The sequence below is a fragment of the Lagopus leucura genome, unplaced genomic scaffold (genome assembly GCF_019238085.1).
Source record: "Lagopus leucura isolate 7727_CA_CO unplaced genomic scaffold, USGS_WTPT01 Super-Scaffold_73, whole genome shotgun sequence".
In the NCBI taxonomy this organism is placed as follows: domain Eukaryota; kingdom Metazoa; phylum Chordata; class Aves; order Galliformes; family Phasianidae; genus Lagopus; species Lagopus leucura.
The window spans coordinates 25,313,882-25,327,514 of NW_024962252.1; the positions used below are offsets into that span (position 1 = coordinate 25,313,882).

Below are 13,633 nucleotides of genomic sequence, written 5' to 3' on the forward strand. Positions count from 1 at the left end.
GAGGAGAGGAGAGGAGAGGAGAGGAGAGGAGAGGAGAGGAGAGGAGAGGAGAGGAGAGGAGAGGAGAGGAGAGGAGAGGAGAGGAGAGGAGAGGAGAGGAGAGGAGAGGAGAGGAGAGGAGAGGAGAGGAGAAAAAGTCAAGTAACTTATTGTGAGAATGGCTGGTTCTAAACCTTAACTTGTGAGGAAAAAATGTCCAACCCTAAACAAAAACATGGCCTAGAGTATGAAATGCTAAACTAAATGAAATGCTAAATGTTTTGCTTTTCTTTGTCTTTTCCTTCAGTAAGAGCTCTGCAATTCAGAAGTCTGATTTGCCATTGGTCACATTTCAGAATGCTATTCATCTATGAGAGAGATCTCATTATTCTTTAATGGAGGAACATTTTCCATTGAAATGGACACTTATTGACTTTTACTGTTTGTTTTTGTTCAGCTTTAATGCAGCAGCCCTGTACAGCTCAGTTCACCTGATAATGACAGAATAATTGAGGCAGGGAAAAGGAAATTGGAAATAAAAAGTTTCTGAAATCTGGGTGTAAGTGCAACAAATACTTTTCTGACAAATAGATGAAAAACAGTATCTGCTGATGCTGTACACTGATCTATGTCCACAGAGCTACTCCAGTGGCTCACTTTACCTTAACTAGAGAACAGTTTGCTTGCTAAAGCAAACTGAATTTTGAATTTTGATATCTGCCAAAGTTATCTCATCTAAAGGTTCCAGTGAACCCTCAAGCCATACAACCTGTCAAATAGCAGCAAAATCTTGAGATAGTCCTACATGCACTGAAAGATAGGGGCTTCTAAATGTCTTTTTCCTACATGAGCAGGAATTTTGAATCTATTGTTAAAATTCCTAGCAAGCTATGGGCTATGCACAGTGCTGCTACATCAATTTAAACAACCATTAAAGAACTGCTTTGCACAATAAATAATACAGTGATTAATAGCAATTAATGTAAAACGAGCTATTAGGCTATGATATTTTTTATTTATATGGAACAAACTGAAACTAGCAAGCAAAGCACTGCTGACTGCAGTATATCTCAGAACATATGGTAAAACTGCAGCGTAGGTTAAACTGAAGGAGAATTTTCAGGAGGACAAGTTGCTTTTTAACTGCTTGAGGGAGCTAAAGAAACAACTGCAGAGGCTGCTTTTTAGGTAGATGAGCAGTGTAGGAAAAATATAGAAAAAAAGATGATGTAGGTTGTTTGCATATTGCTCTGAAATAAAACCTTGTTATTATGGCTTGCTTTATTTCACTTGTAGCTGAAAGTAGATTATGGCTTCCTGTAGATGGCAGAATTTCAGCGTAGAGTCTGATGGCAAGGTGAATGAAAACAGCATTTTGCAGGGTGAGTAATTCTTCCTGTTTTAAGGTGAAATAAATGATCCTCTGAAGATATCTATCTTTTCTCCCAATTATTGACAAAACCTTTTGATGTTATTTTTTTCTTATCCGTTTACATAACTCCAGGCGCAACCAAATTCTGGTAAAAATTCAGGCTCTGAAAGAGTGCAAAAATGCTTCTACATGACTGAGATGATGATAAGGCTGCCTGTCATCTGACCAAATTCACTTGAAGCTATGAGGTATCACAGTAGCACCAGTAGCACAGTCCATTCAGGAGGAGCAGGAAACCCATAACTGTAAGTACATTGTCTCTGAGCCCCGTACGCACCGCATCTGCTGTGTCTTGAGCCATCTGGCAGGGACCTTAGGCAGCTTGGGCTGCAGTAGGCAGCCTGTAGGGCTTGCTGAGGTGCGTGCCTCTACCAGGGCTTAATGCAGCCAGAAAAATCCATCCAAGTCCTCAAAAGAGGTTGAAGTAGTAACCTTGTTTTTTTTTCCCAGTAAAGTTTAATCTCTGGTTTCTAAATGTACTCTCTGACACTCCTAATGTATGCTGTGTGCTGCATCTTTGATAGGAGATAGGAACATGCTTCTCTTTTTCCAATGTAGAAACAATATATTTTAAATTAAAATTACTGTTATAATTCATCTTCCTGTTTCATGCTAGTAGCTCTTGACAGGCCGACACGTGGGTTCCTTCAGTGATTCTTTTGACACTGCCCTGTTGAAATGTGTTGAATAAGTAATATTTTACACTAAAATGAAGTTCAGTTGGATTAAAGTGTTCAAGCAGATTAAATTGTTAGATCATAGTCAGATTAAAATGTTAGATCATAGCTTGGTCAAAAGCAAATGTACCAACAAAACCCATTTGTCTTCTCATGTCTGTTCCTGGGAGCATAGCCTCTGACTTATTCCATTTTAAATGAAGTGGGATCAAATAAAGTGGCAGTATGCAGTGGGCACAGTAGGCCAGATTCTGAACTTTCAGGATGTGTTACTCAGAGCAGCACAAGTAAGAATGAGTTTGACTGTTTGGTTAAAAATCAGAACAGCACATAAGAACAAAAAATATTTATGACAGTAATCAGTGAAACATAGAAAAAGCAAGGTATGCAGTGGTCCTTCCATTTCTAACTTAATTTGGACGTTTCTGCATTGTGACTAACAATAGGATGCTATACTTTTAAATACTTTAATACATGATAGAGTAGAATCAAATCGGTCCCATTTAATATGTCATTTTATAACATCATGACCTGATTTTAAATATTATTTCAATTTAGGTAGCTGACCACAGATTTGAGGCAAAAAATCCCCACTCTCCAGATATACCTAATTTGAGGCAGAATTATGTGCTTGCTGGAAGTCATGTAAGAATTGCAGTGTATCAGCCACTTCAAGTCATGAATCCTTTATTCAGCGGACTTAACTGAAAGTGATTCTGTCTGTAATGGTCTGAGCAGGACTTGCCCATAGATTAATCAACACAACCAGAAGACAAGGCTGAAGACTTTATTTAGCTTCTTTAGCTGTTGGTCTTATAATTAAGAACGAAAAGATAGAGAGGAAAGTATTGCTCACCTGCAAATCTCTTTCTCCCAGATCACAAAGGCATGCAACTTCAAATCACACATGGCATCAGTGCATTCTTAAGCTAAAGTTCTCTATTACAGGATGGTTTCAGTTTTGTACAGCCAGGTTATGGACTTAATGGAGTTTTATTTGAACTATTAAAAATTATAGTACTTTTTGGAGACAGGAGAATACAGTTGTGTTACATTTCCATTGATGGAGTGACAAAACCAGCTGCAAATGTTGCCTTATATCTTCTTGATTTTTTTGCCAACAGTCTTGCACTATAGCTGATGATTTCTTAACGGTGAGATTTTACACTCACTTCACAGCAGCTTAACACAGGTATAAATGTGAAGTCCTTTGCTAGACAGGGAAAATCAGCACCTTAACCTGTCCTACAAAACCATCATTTATTTTACACAAAAAATTACAAGTACATCTGCCCTGATACCTCATTAAATGCTCATTTTGACAGGATTAAGAAATAATTTGACAGCTTTATATTTGCTTAAAACAGCTACAGCAGAACATAAAAGCAGTCTAGAGTTTTTCGAAGCTTTGATAAGAAGGAATATTCAAAAACCTCAGGAAAACTGTCAGAACGAAAAAGGTTGTTTGAATTTTGCATGATTTTTTTTTTTTTTTTTTTTTTTCAGGGGTGAAAAGATTCTAAAATTGATAAATATTGAAAATTGCTAACATTTTAAATATTACAACATTAAGTTTATAAACTACTGCAGAGGAGCTACATTGACTCAGATTATAAGGAAAAACATCTCAATTTCAACAGTCATTGTATTCATATAGGAGGGTTGCTCTAAAAGAAATGCCTTCTATTTTATTATATAGGTCACAGCATCAGTGATGGATTTTGGTGATATGGCAGTAGAGGGTGAACCTTCCCACCAATATCCTATTACATTTTGTTGCCATGTGACAGATGGCAACACAGGGACAGTCTGACAAAATGGTGTCTGACATGGAAGCAAATGTATGTCACTGAATTCTTCCATTCAGAAAAAAGATGGCACCCATTGAGAGTGGTTTTGGGGACCAAACAGTGGATGTGAGTGCAAAGAGGCAGTGGGTGATGTGTTTCAGCTGTAGTGACAGTGGGTCACCTCTGCTGGTGCAGGTTTTTTATGAATAAGGCATGCAGGCTCTTGTTCATTGCTGGTGAAAACACATAGTTAATGGTGTTGACTATGCTGGAAAATAGTGTTATGTAGCTAAGAATTTGTTCTATGAAATCATGCTATTGTGCCCTTTGTATCTCTTGTAGTTTAAATGGGAATAAATAGGATGCATTACTTTCAGAGCACCCTGTGTATAATACAGTATATATTAATATAAATAAATATAGTTACATACATATATATGTGTTCTTTTAATACTCCGCACTTATAATACCTATGATTTGCATGCAAAAAAGAATGCAGAACTTCAATACAGAATCACAGAACCATAGGGTTTGTAAGGAACCTATGGAGGTCATTGAGTCCACCCACCTGCTAAAGCAGGTTCCCTGCAGTAGCTTACGTAGGAAGACAACCAGATGGGATTTGAATAACTCCAGAGGTGACTCCACAATCTCTCTGGGCAGCCTGTTCCAGTGCTCTGTCCTCCTCAAAATAAAACAGTTTTTCTTCATACTTGGATGGAACTTCCCAAGTTCTGGTTTCTGCCCATTGCACCTTATCCTGCTGCTGAGCACCACTGAAAAGTGCCTGGCCCCATCCACTTGACTCCCAACTTTTACATATCTGTAGGTGTTGATGAGATCTCCTCTCACTCTTCTCCAGACTGAAACAGTCCCAGGTCTCTCATCATTTCTTTTCTCATAAGGGGGAATGTCCCAGGCTCCTCATCATCTTTGTAGACCTTTGCTGTACTCTTTCTGGAAGTTCCCTGTCTTTCTTGAACTGTGGAGCCCAGAACAGGATGCAGTACTTGAGATGTGGCCTCATGAGGGCACAGTAGAGGGGGAAGATAACTTCCCTCCACTTTCTGGCCGTGGTCTTTGTAATGCATCTCATGATACCATTGGCCTTCTTGGCCAAAGGGGCGCACTGCTGGCTCATGGCCAACCTGTTTTCCATCAGGACACCCAGGTCCTTCTCTGCAGACCTCCTTTCCATCAGTTCAGCCGTCAGCCTGTACTAAAGCATGCAGTTATTCCTCTCCAGGTATAGGACTATGCACTTGCCCTTGTACCTCATCAGGTTATTCTTTGTCCAGTTCTCCAACCTGTCCAATTCTCTGAATGGCAGCACAGCCTTCTGGTGTGTCAGCCACTCTTCCCAGCTTTGTATCATAAGCAAACTTGCTGATGGTGTACTCTATCCCTTTGTCCAGGTCACTGATGAGGATGTTGAATAACACTTGATACAGTACTGACCCCTGGGGAGAACCACTACATACAGACCTCCAACTAGTCTGCGTACTGCTGATTGCAGTTCTGCCAGTTGGCCAGGCCTCAATCCACATCACTGTCCACTCATTTATCCCACACTTCCTATGCTTACCTACAAGGATGTTATTGGAGACAATGTCAAAAGCTTCACTGAAGTCAAAAAAGACAACATCCAGTGCTCTCCCCTCAATGACCCAGACAGTCATGGCATTATAGAAGGCTACCAGATTGGTCTAGCATGATTTCTCTGGAAGTGAGGCTGACTGGCCTGTAATTTCCTGGGTCTTCCTTCTTCCTCTATCTGAAGACTGAAGTGACATTGACTATCCTCCAGTCTCCTGTTCTCCATGATCTTTCAAAGACAATAGGGAGTGGTTAAGCAGTCTCTTCTACCAGCTACATCAATGTATGTGGATGCATCCCATAAGGACCCATGGATTTGTTTGTGTTGAATTTGCCTAGAGAATCTCTAGCCAGATTCTCCTTGACCAGGGGGAAGTTTTCCTTTCCCGAGACTCTCTCTTTTACCTCTATGTAAGAGGATAGTGTTAGTAGTAAAGACTGAAGAAAATAAGGCCTTCAGTAACTGCCTTCTCAGTGCCTTCCATTACCAGGGCACCCACCTCATTAGTGGCTAGTTCACATTTTACTTCTGCTGTTGACATACTTAAAGAAGCCTTTCTTATTGTCCTTGACCTCCGTCACCACATTTAATCTCAAGAAGGCCTTAGCCTTCCTTTTTGCATCCCTGTGTGCTTTTTTTCTATTTCTTAAATTTTCCAAAATTACTTCCAAGTGGCTAGGTCCTTTTTTCACATTCCATAAACTTCTTCTGAGTCATTCCATGAACTCCTTGCTCATTCATGGGTTTCCTGGTATTTTTGTTTGATTTCTTACTCTTAAGGAAGCACTGATCTTTAGCTGGGATGAAGTGATGCTTGGATGTTAACCAACTCTCTTGCACCCCTTTAACTTCCAATAATCTAACCCATGGGATGCTCCAAGTAGGTCCTTGAAGAGGTCAAAACTGGCTCTTTTGAAGCCCAGGGCTGCAATACTACTTACTGCCTGATTCTTTCACACAAGATCCTGAACTCCACTATCTCATGATTGCTGTATCCAAGGCTGCCCCCAACCTTTACATCCGCAGCTGATCTTTCTTTGTTTGTAAGAACAAGGTTCAGCAGTACACCTCTCCTCATTGGCTTCTCCACCACCTGTGTCAGGAAGTTATAATCAACAATAATACCAGTTTTATATCCATTTTGAGCTACAAAAGCAGCCAAGATTCATGTTTCTAACTGGTGTTGAATTCACAGATTAAAATTTAACATTTTTCCAAGAACCAGAACTGCAAAGGCCATTTAGGATATGAGATGAAAACAGATGTACTACTTCTTATTATCTCCACTGAAAATGATAAAATATCTGTATTGAGAACTTTGACTGACAATTTTTTCAAGAATACGTGAGGCAGAATAACATACCAACTGCTCTTTCCTAACCATATTGGATTTGCATTTTTAACAGTGATAAAAATTGCTTTTATCTGTAACAGTGAGAAGTACTGTGTGAATGAAAAGATGAATTCAAAACAGAATTTTTCCTCTAGTGCATATGTGTACAGATAGGGACAAAATCAGAGGCTGCAATACACTTACACTGGTGTGACTCATGGATAAGTCAGATTGGAACTGGCACCAGAAAATCAACATGTTGAGGCACAGAGGTAATAAATTACAGATCACAAAGTGACAACATAGCTCAGACAACTCCAGAGAAACGAGGAAGAGCCACATATTTGTAAGTAGATAAGTTAAATATATGAAATATATTAGGATATTGGTATCTGTGATTAGGTAAATTAGTGTTGAAACTTCTGATAGAACAGAGCTGGAAGTTCTCCATTAACATACCACAGGATATTTTGAGAGTTTCAAAAATTGGTGTGAAGCAGCTAAGGCAGCTCACCTCATGGATGGTAATTAAAGCTTCTGTACTCAGTCACAGTCAAGTGCATGTCCATAACTGGAGACTCCTGTAAGGGGCTTACTTCAACCACAAATGATATTCTGACCAATACTGTGAGCCCTTCTAAACAAGATGCATTTTAGCAGAACTAAAGTAAGGTGAGACAGATGTTAAAGAGTGAAGATCACAGCTGCAGCACTGGTGGCAGAAGGATATCAGCAGTCCTGTGACTCTCTGCTCTGAAACACCCTTGGGATGCCCTTTCAATAGTATTTCTGCTCCTTTCCCAGGTAAGCAGCTGCAAGGCAATCTGTCCAGAATTGCCTCCAGCCTCTTAAAATCATAAAATAATAGAATCACCAAGGTTGGAAAAGACCTCTAAGTCTAATCCAGTCATATCATCTACGTATCACCAATATTTCCCTAAGACTAAACAATGTCCCTCAGTACAACATCTAAACACTTCTTGAACACCTCCAGGTGTTCCACAGTGACTCCACTACCTCCTTGGGCAGCATTCCAGCATCTGACCATTCTCTTGGAGAAGTGTTTCCTAGCATCCAATCTGAATCTTTCTTGGTGCAACTTGTTCCCTCTAGTCTTATTGCTACTTACATGGGAAGATAAGCCAAGTCCCACTTCACCATGACCTCTCTTCAGGTAGCTGTAGAGAGCAATAAAGTCTCCCCTGAGCCTCCCCCTCTCCAGACTCAACAGTCCCAGTTCCATCAGCTGCTCCTCATAAGACTTATGTTCCAGACTCCTCCAGTTTTTTTTGCCCTTCTTTGAACATGCTCCATTTTCTGCCAAATGGTCTGCTGCAGCCACGTGGCTGGCCAGCAGGTGCTAAGAAGTTTATCATTCCTCAACAATACGTTTAGATGCTGAGCTAGCAAACGTATCAGGGGATGATGATATTTGGAGAAAGCAGTGTTCTTTGGAGTTTCTTGACTGTATCCCAAGGTTGCATTTGATGTGAAGTCACCTGAGCTAACCTCACTGGTGATAGACTTTATTCTTAGAAGATAGCTCAGATTACACCTCTTACCAGTAAATGTCTTAAAAATTTCAGGAGATGACATTGAGGTGGCATCCTTAGAAATCTGATAACCCTACAGGAGCTCATGAGAGGAGGAAAATCCTGCTGGTCTGGATAGCAGCTGGAGGGAGAAGGAAACTGGCTCGAGTATGGCATGGCAGCAATGTTGTGTAACATCTGTACAGCTCATAGTGGGGAGGTTGAGAGCTCCATGCCTTTCTGTGGCCTCCTGCAAGGTAAAAGTAGCTCTGCAGGACTTACTGCATGACTTACTGCTATTGCATGCCTTCTGTTTCCCAGTCAGGAATGCATCATTGTCATCTGACTGGCAAACTCTGGTTGCTGTGGTTTGCTTTTACAAGTGCACATTTGGCTGGAGTGCATGCTGCAGATGTTTGCTTACATTTCTCATCCTGAGTGCACCCATACCCAAGGCACTATAGAAAAATGACCCCAGGAAGGATGAAAGTCCTGAGGATGCATGCTGTGATCCTTACATCCAGAGGCAAATTCAGGACTGTAACTTAATTCCCTGTACTTTCCCCATGTTCCATGCCTGCTGGGCAGTAACCCTTGAAGGCAGAGAGAAACCTTCTGGGCTGTGTGTGAGCATTGGCTGGCACCACATGGTGAAACTGGATGCAGGGTGAATAGAAAAACTACATAAGGGAGCCATTTTTTTTTTCTGTTGATGTGCAGAATCACAGAATCACAGAATTGTAGGGGTTGGAAGGGACCTCCAGAGATCATCGAGTCCAACCCCCCTGCCAAAGCAGGTTCCCTACAGCAGGTCGCACAGATAGGCATCCAGGCGAGACTTGAATATTTCCAGAGAAGGAGACTCCACAACCCCCCTGGGCAGTCTGCAGCATGTTTCTTGGCTATCAGAAGCTATTATGACAGTGGTGACATGCCATTTGACCTATTCAATGGTGATATGCTGGGCAGTATATTTGAATGCAGTTGTATAAAGATGCATCTCAGGACTTTATCTTCCTAGTAGTGCTTACAGGACTTTTTTCAGGGAGCAGGATGGTAAGTATGAGCTGGTTTCTATATGCTTGGCTGAATGATCATGTGTTGTACTTTGTGTTGTCACATTCAGGCCTGAAGAATGGTTACTCTTTTCTTCCCTAGAATTAGAGGTGGGTTAAGGAAAAGACGGTTCACAGCCCACATACCTTCTGATTTACTAATGTACTGCTGAGAGTGTGTTCTCTTCACACAGCAGCCTGGTGTGGTGCCTTAGTGCCAGTGGTCCTGCTGGGGTTGTGCTTTGAAGAGAGGAAACAAAATGTAGTGAAGTCTACAGTTTCACTAAACATGGTAACCTGTGAAAAAAGTCCTTTTTAAATTTTTTTTTTTTTTTTTTAAAATTCTAGCTTCCCTGAAGACAGAAGTTTGTGGCTTACTGCAGACCATAACATAGAACTGAACTAACCTTGCTTGGAAGCAAGAGATCAGTGCACAGCAATGAGATGGACTGAACAAAAGTGATAGTACAGGCATACATGTCATGTGCTGTTCTGGTTTCCACCTTTCAAAAAAGATATAGAAGTATTAGACAGAACACAGGATATGGACCCTGAGTCATTGTGAATTCCAAAAATATGCTCAAATATTAAAACTTTGAAGAAGCTGTTTATTCTAAAATGTCTTGATAGACAATGTGACCACAGTTTAGAAACATTTACACAAGGAGGTCTTTCTGAAAATAAAAGATTATTGAAATCCATAGCAGAAGGCCTGAGACTGAAGGTAGACTTGGAATGGAAGGTGATTAAATGCTGAAAAAATCGTACATTGAATCATGGTCAATCCTCTACTTGTAAATCAAAATATCTTTCTTGAACTAAGTAGAGAAATATCAATATATTTTTTTCCTTCTATAAGATATGTTATAATTGAAAGAGAAACTAGGGTCACTGCAGAAATAGTTGAACTAGGTTCTTTGTTAGATGTAAGACAAGATTAAATGATAATTGCATTGTTTATTTTGGTCCTTAAGAGAGAAAATATTTATTATCTTGATGGAATAGTTCTTGTGCTTTCAAATGCTTCAGTAGTTGCTATTTTCTGCTGAACACTTTTTAATAGAAAATAATAATAATAAAAAATACCAACAAAACATTCTGTTATTATTGTGGATTAAACGTAAGTGCAAATGTGATTTAAAGGTACAAAGGGCTTTGCACATAGGAATGAGGAGATTACTAGGAAACCTGAAATAATACAGAGGATTTAAAATGACAGGTACAAACTGAACAGGATGGGTATTTTTAGAATAGTTTTAAAAAACTCAGTAATTGTTAACTAAAATATGCAGTTGGTAAATAAAAATTAGCACTTTCAAAGATTACTGAAGTGAAAAAGAGACTAGCGTGAGAGGAGAAGCAAAGCCATTGCAAGAATAATTTGGAACTTGAGTTTTCAGAAAAGAATGGTAAACATTTTCTTACTCTGGTGCTTTTCCTGGGATGAAGAAGTCAAAATTATGTGAGCTCCAGCAAAAATACTTATGAACATGATAAGCTTGCAAATATGACAAGGCATTATGTCCAGAGAAAATATTTCTAAGATCTCAAGGAAGTGGAAGCAGAAAGAGGAGAAGGTTTCTCAGATATTTTCATGAGTTCACTCAGTTCAGGAAACATTCCTTAGGACTGATTGCAACAACCGAATAACTTACAAAGATCACAGTAATATAGGAAGTAGGACAGACACTGATGACATCATGTACAAGAAAAGAGTAAAAAGTATTTCAAAGAAATTGGACGTAAAAACATTAATAAAAGTGGTGTATGAAGGGGCACTGGCAACTCCATTTTCAGGAAGAGGGGGCTATGCTTCCTTAACTTGACCAGACCATTTGAAGCTCATTGTTTCGAAGAAGGAATATAGCTGATCAAGAACATATTCTGTATTTAAGGTTTTGAGCAGGACTCCTATGTAACCCATCTGAGGTTTGCTTATGACATAAAACTGTGAAACAGAAGAGACAGTAAGCCAGACTGGAAATTTGGCAAAACTAGGAAGCAGTCTCACAGAGTTTGACTTCGCTTCAAGATTTGTAAAATAAGGTAACAAAATAAAATAAGGTAATAAAAAATAATATAAAATAATGTAAAACAAAAGCATGCTCTCTACAAGCTACCCATCCTGCAAATGACCAGAGTGAGAAAACCAAGAACCAAATAATGTACTGCATGCAACTAGAGACAAACACTACTTATTCTGAGCTTATTTAAGAGGCAAATCTCATAAAGTGACCAGCCTCGACTTTGCAGTATTTCATGGGGAAAATGGGGCACTCATAGTTTAGGTGTCTGACCTCAATAAATAAGTAATGCTAAGGTTGGACTGAAGTTCCATACCCTAACAGTCCAGTCCAGGACTGTGAGATTCTACTTGAGGAAGTTAAAAGTCACTACGAATATGAGCCTTAATCACTATGTGTCCGGAAGCTTAGCTGCTGTTTAGTATCAGGAAAATCATTTCATTGGGAAATATGCTTGAAATCTACATTCCCTGAGACTGCATGTATTTTAGGAACATAAAATAGCTAGAGTGCTGTGCTGGCTCAATCTTCTCTGTCATTTTTCCTCCCAGGCGTGCTATATAGCAAATTTCTTTCTTGGGCATGTCTAACATATTGCACAATGAAGCTCAAGGCTCATTTTCCTATTTTCAGTGTTAGCTGAAAGTCCAGAGGAGGCATGGGAGGAACAGTCAGTTGCAAATGCTGTTGAATCTGGATATTTTGTTACTTGGTGTGTTGGCAAAACTATGAGAAAATCTCCCCCAGATGGATGGCTATGTTTCATCTCTACTATCCATATGGCATCCAGACTTACCTGTAATGGTCTGGAAAGGTGGAAAAAGTCAGGCTTCAGGAGATCTAAGCCCCTTGAAAAGTTGGCTCAATATGTGGTGCAAAGTAGTAGCCCTCTGCATGCCAAGTTCCCTCACTTGTTGCCTTCAAACCTTAAACATATAAGGAATTGGTTGCATGGCTTATGATAAAATGTGGTACAGATAAATACATTTCTAATTTGATTTGTCCGGATGTATATAGTAAAGACTGTAATAATATAGCATTATCCTGTATTATATAGCATGCTCTCAGCTGCACCCAGGGAGATCCACCCTGGGTGGAGAGCATAGAGCTTGGCTGAGCACAGCAGTTTTCAAACACGAAATAGCACATTGGGAACTCAAGTTTATCAGTAACCAAGAGTCACAAAACCAAATAACTCTTACCGTCTCAGTGAATGTTGTCGTGAGTACATTTCTGGACCAGAACAGGTTCCCACTGGAACACGAAAGACTGTGGGAGACTTTTGTGCTCTGTTTATGGTTAGGAGTTAATTAGATACCATCACTGTATAACCTTCTCTTGTATGTTATTTTGGCTAAACTTTCTTCGCAAAATATTTTTTACAAGCCTAGTGGCAGTGGAAAGAGATTTTTATTTTTATACTGAAAGAAAAAATAACTTTGTTTTTGTACTAGCTATTCTTCCTTCTCTTTGGGAGTGGTAAAAATACATCATGGGATGGACTTTACATTATACAATTCTACCCACTTTTACTGAAACTCAAAGCAATGCAGCATCTTTTGATTTGTAAAATAACAGAACTTAGAAGTCTATAAATAAGGAGGAGCTAGGAGTTCTTATTTCTTTCCCTCTGCTATTAGCCAGTAGCAGATTTGCTTTACTTTTCTGAAAACTTTCATTCCACATCTACAAGGTAGTTGTGGATTGAAACAAATTAAACTAGCAAAGGTAAAACATCTATATCTCTGCTTCAAAAGAAGCCATCTCCTATCTAAATCAGCAGCAGTGTCAATATGCCATGAGAGATTTAAATGCTATAAACAAAGGAAACTAGATTTTTTGACTTATATTCAGACAAAAATACAAAAGCCAAATTATCCATCTCTTGTATTTGCTTCCACTACGAAAATTCTGTGTATATCTTGCCATGATAACGGAATCCAGTCACATTAATTTTTGTAGACTTGCTTTCTGTTTTATTTATTTATTTATTTATTTATTTATTTATTTATTTATTTATTACAGAATCACAGGATCACAGAATGGCCAGGGTTGGAAGGGACCTCAAAGATCATGAATCTCCAAACCCCCGCCACATGCAGGACCACAAACCTCCACATTTAATACTAGACCAGGCTGCCCAGGGCCCCATCCAATCTAGTCTTGAACACCCCCAGGGATGAGCTAACCACAACCTCTCTGGGCAGCCTGTTC

General features: G+C 39.5%; 1 long non-coding RNA gene across 1 annotated transcript; it reads left to right on the forward strand.

Moving 5' to 3' along the window:
• Positions 1-1,091: 1,091 nt before the first annotated feature.
• LOC122174900 lies at positions 1,092-9,853 on the forward strand. Its single transcript, XR_006177255.1, has 4 exons — positions 1,092-1,361; positions 1,484-1,656; positions 8,395-8,597; positions 9,744-9,853. It is a non-coding gene; the product is annotated as an uncharacterized LOC122174900 (long non-coding RNA).
• Positions 9,854-13,633: the final 3,780 nt, after the last annotated feature.